This window comes from Tupaia chinensis, unplaced genomic scaffold, assembly GCF_000334495.1.
Source record: "Tupaia chinensis unplaced genomic scaffold, TupChi_1.0 Scaffold150192_1, whole genome shotgun sequence".
Lineage (NCBI taxonomy): Eukaryota > Metazoa > Chordata > Mammalia > Scandentia > Tupaiidae > Tupaia > Tupaia belangeri.
In genome coordinates, this window is record NW_006210031.1 from 968,715 (window position 1) to 979,441 (window position 10,727).

Here is a 10,727-nt window from a genome sequence, read left to right on the forward strand (position 1 = left end):
TACAGGTTACAACAGATTTGTGAACTCAGCCAAGCACAGTGGTGGCAGGGCCTAGCTGCTACAAAGAAGATGTTTTAGACAATACTCATGTGTATGGGCAAAAAATACGAGGACTGTATTTGTGACTAATTGTATAACAGGTTATTTTAGTATCGTTCTGTGGAAAGTGTAAAGCATTCCAACAAAGGGTTTTAATGTAGTTTTTTTTTTTTTTTTTTTTTTTTTTGTACCCAGGCTGTTGATTGCTAAATGTAATAGTCTGATCATGATGCTGAATAAATGTGTCTTAAAAAAAAAAAAACAAAAAACAAAAAAAAAAACTTATGGCTGGGTCCACAGTGCAGTGATTCAGCATTGTGCAGAGGAAGTTGGAGCCCACGTGGCTAACCGGGATTCAATTCCTGGCCCTTGTGGCTTGGAAAACACTCTGGGTGTGTACTTATTCACCCACGGTGCTGATGGGATGGAGGACTCCAGGAGAAAGGATTGCAGTATGGCCAGGACCTGTTGTAGGGGTTCTCTCTCTCTCTCTCTCTCTCTCTCATGCATGCTCAAGTATGTAGGTGTCCTCTGGCATTAAAAAATTAAACATATTAGGGAACCAGCAGTTAGCGTAATGGCTATGTCGCTGGACTCCCACGTAGTCGACTGTGGTTTGCGTCTCGGACCCGGTGGCTTTAAAACTCACGCCAGGTGCGTGTGCGTGTGTGCCCAAGATCCTGAGAGGAGAATAGAGGGGAAGGGATTGCGGCGTGACCATCCCCCCTGGGGGTGATTTCTCGCTTTCTGTCTCTATGTCTCTCTCTGTCTGTCTGGTGAGCACACGCACCCTATAGCGAAAATCTCACCAAAAAAAATAAAAATTAAACATATTAAATAAAAGTGTTTTATTTTTTGACTCATTTTATGCAAAATAGGAAAATATGAAGGCTTTAAAAATGTTTTATATATACCTCATAGTTCAGTGAACAAAGTAATAGGGTTTTTTTCTTTCTTTTTTTAGTTTTGTTATAAGGTGTATATGCTTGGCAGAGAGAGAGAGTGGGAGAGAGAGAGAGAGAGAGAGAGTGTGAAATCACGCCCCAGGGAGATGGCCCCAATGCAATGCAATCTCTTCACTTTCATTCTCCTCTTGGGATTTTGGGCACACATGTACACACAACCAACATGCTTTTCAAGCTTCTGTGTCCAAGGATGCCAATCACTCGGTAGGCCATGTGGGATCCAGCCATGTTAACCTCCACGTCACCTGCTGGTGTAGTAATAGTTCTTTCCTTTTTTTTCTTTCTTTCTTATTTTTTGTAAAGGTTTTTGCTTTAGGGTGTGTGCACTTGCCAGAGAGAGAGATAGACGGAGACAGTGAGAGGGAAAGTGAGAAATCACCCCCGATGGAGAATGCCCATGCCGCAATCTCTTCTCCATTCTCCTCCTGAGATCTGGGGTATGCACACACATGAGTCTGGCATGAGTTTCAAGCCACCAGGTCCTGGACTCAAACTGTGGTGGGCCATGGGAGAGTCTAGTGATGTAACTACTATGCCATCTGCTGGCCTCAGTAATGAATGATTAATTATTCATGAATTTATAATTCATTTTATAAATCAGTTACATCAAGATTCAGTGACCTTAATTCATTTTTGAAAGAAAGTACAGTATAAATAAATACCTTCAATATGTAGATATTGAAACAATGAATCATTAAGATGTGCCCATCCCGGCATCTGGTAGCAAATATTCTACACTTGAATATTATTTGAATTGCATCAGTGTTTCAATTTTATGGTCTTCTTCTTTTTTTTTTTTAAAGAATTATTTATTTATTTAATTCCATTTGTTATTATTATTATTTTTAATTTGACCAGACAGAGACAGAAAAAAAAGGGAAAGTGAGAAGCTGCCAGGTCCAAAACTCGAACCACGGTCGGCCATGTAGGAATCCAGCAGCTTTAACCACCACACCACCTACTGGCCCTCGGTTTTACGGCTTTATACCCCCATCATTACACTTCTGCTGGATAGATGTAGTTAGTATAGACATTTAAGAATGTTCACTTTCTTTTAAGTAAAACAAATATAAAACTAAACAATGTAGGACTTATTTATTTTGGTAAAAAAAAAAAAAAAAATAGGGGCCAGCCTCATAGCCCAGCACTAAGTGTCCTGTATCAGGAACCAGATCTCACAGATCTGACCATGGTTCCAATCCCAGCCTTGGATAGCTTGGAAATCATGCTGGATACAGGTGTCCGTGTACCTAACATCCTGATGGGATGGAGAAACGAAGAAAAAATGATTGCATCATGACCATGTCTTATTGGGGGATGCTTTCTCTCTCTAGCAAGTACAAATGCCCTCTGGCAGTTAAAAAAAAAAAAAAAAAAGAAAGAAAGAGAGAGAGAGAGAGCCAGCAGGTGGTGTGGTGCTTAAGGTGCTGGATACCATGTGACTGACTCCATAGTTTGAATCCCAGACCTGGTGGCCTGAAAAACACAATGAGCATTTGTGGATATGTGCCTGAAATCCCCGGAGGAGAATTGTGTGGCCATTTCCCTAGGGGATGATTTCTTACGTCACCACCACCCCCTCCCCCCCCACACCCCTGGGCTCCTCTTTGTCTTATTAAAGTTATCTCTTGAGAAAGAGAGGAAGAAGCTTTCCCAGCCAGCCAAGATTATGGCCATGTGTTTGTGCTTGGCGCATACTAGCAGACACAGGGACCCAACCCTCATCTTCCAATGGCTTCCAGCAATGGAGAGTACTATGCCACCACTGAGCCACTGGGGCTATTTCTCTTAGAATTCTTGATTCTGCCAAGTTACTCTTTGAATTTTGCTTTTTTCCTAAATCTATATATCACATGGTACAGTTTTTCGCTGATTGTTAATAACACCTTTACAAAGTGAAATATGTAATCCCAATGCATTATTGTGGTGTTCCCTAACTGTGGAATAAAATGACTGGACATTACAATAGCAGCAAAGAATTAGTCTCCTCCTTAGAAAGTGCTTATAGTGTAGACTCATATAACTCCACAACCTTCTTGGGGCCTGGAATGCCTCTGTATTATTTTACTGTTACATTGTACTCATGACTACATCAGCCAATGGATTGCAACCACAATGGATCATGGTACAGGTGATGTCTTCCCCTACTACAAATTAACGAGAAAAATCGTCTTTTGATCTTTATTAAAGAACTTCCTTTGTAGTGTATTGTCCACAAACTACTCTGCAGGTATGACATGTTTAAAACAAATCCCCAAACAAACAAACAAACCTTTTTGCCAGATTCTAGGTAGGGGCCAGTCAGAATTCCTCCCTTTGATATAATCTATGTTCAAATTTCATCTTATAATCAGAGTAGTTCATATTTTTTTGGAAAAAAAAAAACTAAACTAAATGTACCAATATCCAGGAGGAAAGAAAAACCTATAATAATTTTAGTGAGGAAATTCAGCAGCAAATGGTTTTAAGTCGGTAGGTAGCCTGCAGATAGAGTCTCAAATTCATTAAGCTTTACTAAATATAAAATATTTAAAAGTATATGGAGGCAAAAATTCCCAGTGTCTTATAACAAAACAGTTAAGTATTTTAATATACTTTCATGCAGTGTGGAGTGGATTGTTGTTATCAGTAAAGAGACTTGGGGAAAAAAGTTTAAAAGAGGAATCTTTTCTTTCTTAAAAAAAATGAAAGGCAAGAAAAACTTTCATGCCATCCTCTAAGTGCTATTTCAAAGCTCTAAATAAGCTAGAACAAACAAACCACCCCCCTCATTTTGACCTAGATTACTGCTTAAACAAAGGTACATATTCTTAATTTACATGAAAAGCAATTAGGTCTTCTGCTGACAGCTCTGTGAAAAATGCATCTGCTTAGGGCAAGCTTTTATATTTGAAAAAAAGAATTAACTGGAAGGGTTTTTTGTTTTTTTTCTTCTTCCCCCTCAGCCACTATCCACTTTAGGCCCAAAATGCTATTAAAAATTTTAAGCTGGTTTGGGTAAAGCATTATGGTTACTGTTATACATGTTAAAAATATGTTTAAGAATTATTTTCTGATTCATACTTCGAGCCCAAATTTTGACATTTCATGATGATGTTTGGTATTTAAGAAATGGTTAGGAAATGATATAGCATTTTTCCTTTTCTGAAATGTTTTGTGAACAAGTTAGGCTTTGAAAATGCGAAGGAAAAAATGAATTGAGTAAACCAAGATAGTGATATTTTTATTAAAATATATTAAATTAAGTATTCGGTAAGATAGTAAATGGTTCTTTTTTTCCTTTCTTTTATCTGATTGGAAAAATAATACATTTTCTTTTCAATAAGTAAGTATTTAAGGGAAAAATAAGAGACTATTAACACTTCAATGTTACATTTTATCACTTAAATTTATTCATTTGTTAATTCGTTCACTAAATATTCATCAACACCCATCATCTTCCAGAACCTTCTTGGGTGATCTGGCTGCAGTGGTAGGGGAAAAAAATAAAAGCAACTCTATTCTAGCACTCGTGGGACAAAAAGTCAAGAAGACCATTAAGCATTTTGGTAAATTCTTTAATGGTAAAGAGTGATGTTTTTTGTAATACAGTGGGGTCCATTCTAACATAGGACCTTCTGGGGGACTTGTGTGAAATCTGTCAAAGAAATAGATGTTCTTGGGTGTCACAGAAGGAAGAGGGAGAGAGAAAGCACCTGCACAGGTGTATAATGGAAGGCTTTTGGGATGTCAAGAACTGTCAAGACTGATTTGAAATAGAGAGGTGGTGCCCAGTGAGGATGGAGCAATAGGGAGACCGAGCCTGGAGACTGAATGTGAAATTGAGTTTTGCAGCTCAGCATGGTGCAGCTGTTAGGATGCTGTTCTGCAATGCTGGAGCCATGAGGACAACCATGGTTTGGGCTCCAAGCATGCACATGCCTAGGATCCTGGCTGCCTACAGGCTAGGGGGGGTTCGTAGAAGAATAAGACCCTGTCCTGGGTGCCCATTTCTCTCTCTCCCTGTCTCTTTCTCCCATGAAAGAAATAAAAATAAATGCCCCTCTATAAAATGATATTTGATAGTTATCCTGAGAGTTATGTAAAACCTCCTGCAGGATTTTACCTTGGGAAATGACATGACTCAATTCAAACAGTTGTTTTGAAGGATTACGTTAAACAACTTAACCAACCCTATTTAAGATCTTCCCAAAGCCTCACTAAGTGCCTGTTTCATGGAAACTGTAAACTATGGGATCTTTTATAACTAGCTGGTCAGAGATACTAGGATCTGGACAGTGATTAAAATAGTCCAATCCATTGGTTCCCTTTAAGCCTCTGAGTCTTATACAATCAAGTAGAAAAACCCAAGTATTTCTTTTCTAATCTAAGTTTTCCAAGAGGAAAGAGGTCAAGATTATAGGTCAATTTCGGTTTAGAGATAAGATGTTTTCAAGTCTTTTTTTTTTTTTCTTTTGATAACAAAAGACGCTTCAGTGGAAAACACTGTGGAAACTGGTCTCTGTGGTTGACTTGAGGGGTTTGGTGACACAATACGAAGAGCAGAAACTGTATACAGTAAAGGGCAAAATGTCAACATCTTACTACTTCCCCACTGGAGGCTCTCATGAGCAGAGGATGAGAGGGGGTTTTGCCAAAGGCACTGCGTGCCAAAAGGAACAGGCCATGAGACAATGGCAAGGTATGGCTAACACGACTTAGAGAGGACAGGTGCGTGTGGGTCTGAGTGGAAGGGTGGATCTCCAACTGGAGGGTGGGAGGACTCTAGTAGGGGTAGGCAACAGATGCCGCACAGTCAAAGAAACCCCAAATATCCACCAACAGGTATTACGTGTGCGTGCCTCCAGAGATACAGAGGGGAATGTGATTGTGAGCCTAGGGGGACAATGAAATCCTTGATTGGGTGGTTCCGTAATCTTGTTTGATGCAGACCTGACTGAGAGACAGCTTTGAGATGGTTTGATTTAGGTAACCCCGGGAGCAAGTGTTTATATCATCATCTACACACTGCTATTTACTCATTGCATGATTCCGGAAAACATTTTCAGGCTTTCCGAGGGTCTTTTTCCTTTACCAAGCAAAAAATCCTTACAAGGGGAACTACAGAATTAAATGAGATAATGCACAGTGTCTGGCACAAACTAACCACTCAGAAAATATTAACTATCATTATATCTTAAAACATGTGCTATAATGTGATTTCTCTGCTTTTTGGGTTTTGCATCTATGTAAGAGGAAGCATCAAACTGTTAAATCAATTTCATTTGTACAACAGGGAAGAGTCTTAAAGGGAAGACCACTTTATCAATGTGAAGTATTCTTAACAATAAAATGAAAGATTTCATCTAAGCTAGGTAAATATTATTATCCTCATTACATAAAGGTCAGAGAGATGCAGGAAACTACAGTAACTCGTCAAAGAATGTCAGAGATTAGAATGCTGGCTTTCTGAGCGCCTAAGAACACTGTTAGACAAAGACTCTCTGAAGCAAATAATTCCCATCCACTCAAATCATTTCAAACATTCCAAATAATTACAACTCAGCCAATTCTCTTCTTTTCTCCATTCGGCTCACATCTCCGAATTAAGCAAGTACTTAAGAAAACAAAATACAACCAATTTGTGAGATTGCGGCCCTGGCTGCTCAGGGTGAGTGGCTACAGAAGATGGAAGGCTAAGAATTCTCTCTTCAAAAATGTACAAGGTAATCGGGAGACTGCTAGCAATTCAATCTCTTATCACATTAATTAATTACTATTGCAAACCCCAAAACTCAACCCTTACTAGAATAGATATGTGATAATTTATTCTATATGTCTGTACATATCAAGTAACTTCTCATTCTGACTTAGATGTCCCCTAACTCTAAGAATGAAATGTTCCTAACTCCAACTCCAGTAATGAAGTGATCCATCATTACTTCCAGCTCTAAGGAAATATATAACATATTTTCCTGCTTTGCCATAAATTTTCTGTGGTTTGCATTATCATTTGGTATAATATCATAAGCTCTTTATTTGCTCAGTAGCTTTAAGACGTTTGTTTTATTTTCTTTCCCTCTAAAGACATCACAAATACATCAGAGAGGGTGAGAGTAAACTTTAGTTTGTAAAATAGCAAAAAAAAGTTGTTTTAGTCAATCTCTTTGAAAATGTTCATGGGCTCATGGGAAGTAACAGTTCAGGTGCTAATGTAAATCTGTTAGGAAAATCGATAAATACTACAATTTATAGGATTTTCTCATTCCGTTCACATGATCCTCATGCAAAAAGGATGTAAGAACTAGGGGGAAAGATCCTTAAAAAGACTGCATCGTTGTTTTATAGCTTAGCATTATATTTTTGTAGGTCTTAGGTTTTTATTTATGTAAGGTGCATGTGTGTTTGTGTGTGTGTGAGGATTTTATAACATTAACACAATTAAATGAACAGAATTTACTGTGATGAAATGATTCTCAGTAATCATCTTCTCCTTTCGGAACAGAACAAGCTAAATATCATACACAAATATAATGTAATGCAACTCTTTCACTACAATAGTACGTAATCTTAATTACTACATAAAACTCAATCCAGGAAAAAGTCTCTTTTATTATGTATCCCCAAAAGCTTATTTTTCACTAGGCATAATACAATAGAGGATTAAAAGCCACAAACAAACAAATGAACAAACCTCTTAACCAAACCATATACTCTCAATCTACCTAACTTCTGGCTTTTCTCCTGCTTAGATTTTGGCAGGGCACGGTGCAGCCCAGCTTGATACAATTGACATCCATAGCTGGGTGTCTATGCTGCGAGGTCTGTGAACCAGGTGAGGATGGGAACAGAGAACACTGGCCAGGATGAGAGGAACAGGGAGAGCTGGCCTGGCTACAGGGAAATTAGCTGAAGGCAACCAGTGTAAAAAGTGCTCTGTGGCCTGTAGCTAAGACGATCAGCAACATTTCTGAATTTGCACATGATCTTAATTACGTTTGGAATATGTGCTAATTATAAAGCAAACATGGAGGGGCTATTTGGAGGATTTTATGACTTTCAGTAAATGATATCCTGATAAAATCCAGAAAAAAAGTAGCTCAATTACAAATACTATTTTTTGTTACATTTAAATTGTTTTGAATCGTTTCATTCATATAGTGACATTAGAAATGATTGTTTTTTTTTTTTAAATAAAACCAATCAATGCTGAACAAATAAACTCATACGAGTAACAAATTTCAAGGTAATTTTTAAAAAGTATCTAAGTTGTATATGCTAATGACCCATGTTCATTGGAAAAGGAATTATTATTAGTTTATGATGCTATTATTTAGTGGTATTAGGATATACTTTGGGCCCAAACACACCTATCTGATGCCCTATTAATCAAGTACAAGTGGCCCGTGAAAAACATTGGCGACATAAACTAGGCTGGTGGAGCCTGCCCCACTCTGTGGCTGCAACTCACTCCTGCAATTGCTCTGCTTACAAAGCCCCACTGAAGCCAAGGGGATATGCACAGAGACCAGATTCAGGACCTTGGTGAAGACATCAGTGGGCATGGTGAGTTCGAAACAGTTGTGAAATCCCCTTTGCAAACATGGAGTTGGGTAAAAATCTAAAACCAAAGACACACCAGGCTAACGGGAGTGAATGCAGTATCGTGTCCCAGTGAGAGAGTTTAGAATGCAGTATATTTTTGTAAATTGGAAAAAAGTTTTACTCTGCGTGAATCTGTGGATTCAGATCATCTCAAGTGCTTCAATGGTAGTACTGAAAACTTGAGAAATTCAGGTTATAAAAAAAGAAAATAGAGACATGGCTATAATAATATTTTGTGTTACATAGCACATTTCCACACAGAACTGTATCTCAGCCATCTGTACAAATACCACTCTGAAGGATAAATGTCAAACAGGAAAAAAATTCAACATATTTCACATTAAATTGAGTCACTGGAGAGGGATCTTTAACCATTCAGGTATTTCGAGTGGCTGAAAAATAACTTTAGATTCCTAGAAAAATCAATAGAGACTGAATTAGGAGTCTGATTTAGGAGTACGTTCATTGACACAGCCTAATGATATCCAGGATTATGTTTATAGTTTTTGTGTTTTTTTTTTTTTTTTTTTTTTTTTTTTTTTTTTTTGCCATAGGGTGTATGTGCCTGCCAGAGAGAGAGAGATAGAGAGAGGGAAAGTGAGAAATCATCCCCCAGATGGGGCTGTCCATGTCAAAATCAGTTTTCCAGTCTCTTCTTGTGATTTTGGGCATGTACACATACGCATCTGAGATGATTTTCAAGCCACCGGGTCTAGGACTTGAACAGTGGTTGGCCATGTGGGAGTCCACCACCTTAACCACCATGTCACCTGCTGGCCCGATGTTAATAGATTTTTAAAGAACAAATACTGAGGCGCTAGCAGGTTGCTTGGTGTTTTAGGCACTGGAGACCCACATGGCCAACTCCTGTGCAAGTTCTGGGCCCGGAAGTTAGAAAACCACACAGGATGCTTGTGTGTGTGTGTGTGTGTGTGTATGTGCCCAAAACCCTGAGAGGAGACTGGAAGAGAAGGGATTGTGGAGTGGCCATCCCCACAGGGGGCGATTTTTCAATTTCTCTCTCACGACCTCTCTCTGTCTCTCTTGGGTGAGCACATGTACCCTATGGCAAAAAGCTAAAAACAATACAAAAAAAGAACAAATATATATTTTTAAGTTGATGTAATTTATTTCTTCCATGAACACAGAGAGATATATAGAGAGAACAGAGAGATAGCAACCTCGGTAAGGTCCTGATTCCACGGTCTACTTCCAGCCCTAGCCAGCCCTGGCTCATGAGCACACAGATCATGTGTGCTCGTTATACTCAGAAAGACTTCCAGATTTGAATCTAGAACCCTTCTACGAGGGCTGGCTCCACACTGCACCATACCTTACTGCTGTAACACTTGGCCCCACATCCCATGTTTTTAAGCTAACAATGGCTTTCTATAACTTACTAGAGAGAAAGTACGTGAATACAGTCATTATAAGATTTTTACATTATGAATTAAAAAATGTAAAACAATGAAATTTCTGGGTGTCTTGAACACCTGCAAAGGAATGACTGTTTGGTGATAGCTGCCATTTTATAAAATCCAGTAGGAAGTCCAAATGGAGAAACAAAGATGTTCAGGAAGCTATTTTTAAGTGTGACTTTTCTTTTTCCCCCTTGATATTAACATTCTAACAAGACAAAGGGGGATTTGAGGAACTAGAAGACCACCTGGCTGCCATTATGCATAGCTGAGAACTCCGTCACTGCTGACAACTAAATGGCCTTTGTAGGAGGGTGGAGGGCAGCTGGGAGCCGTCCCAGAGGGAGCCTGGGCTCACATGCAAGCACCCCAGCCTGTTTTGGCATTGGTTAACACTGTCAATATTGCCACGTACACCCGTTACCATGACAAAGCAGAAAGAAAAGTGTAGTAGAATTCTTCCTTTAAATTCCCTTTTAAAAATAGGGTGTATTATACAAGGAAAATATGTGTCGTGTTCGAAGTCGATGTCTCTTATATTAAAATCCTAAATCTCTTCTTGATTATTTGTAAGAATACATATTTCATCTAAGTCTGGACTTTGCTTTTAGGGCAAATGCAGCTGGGATTGGCTTGTTTGGCTTGATGAACTTTACCATTAATTAAACATTTTGTTAATCTCTCGGCACGTCAGTTGGAGAGGGTGATCCTTTCTAGATGG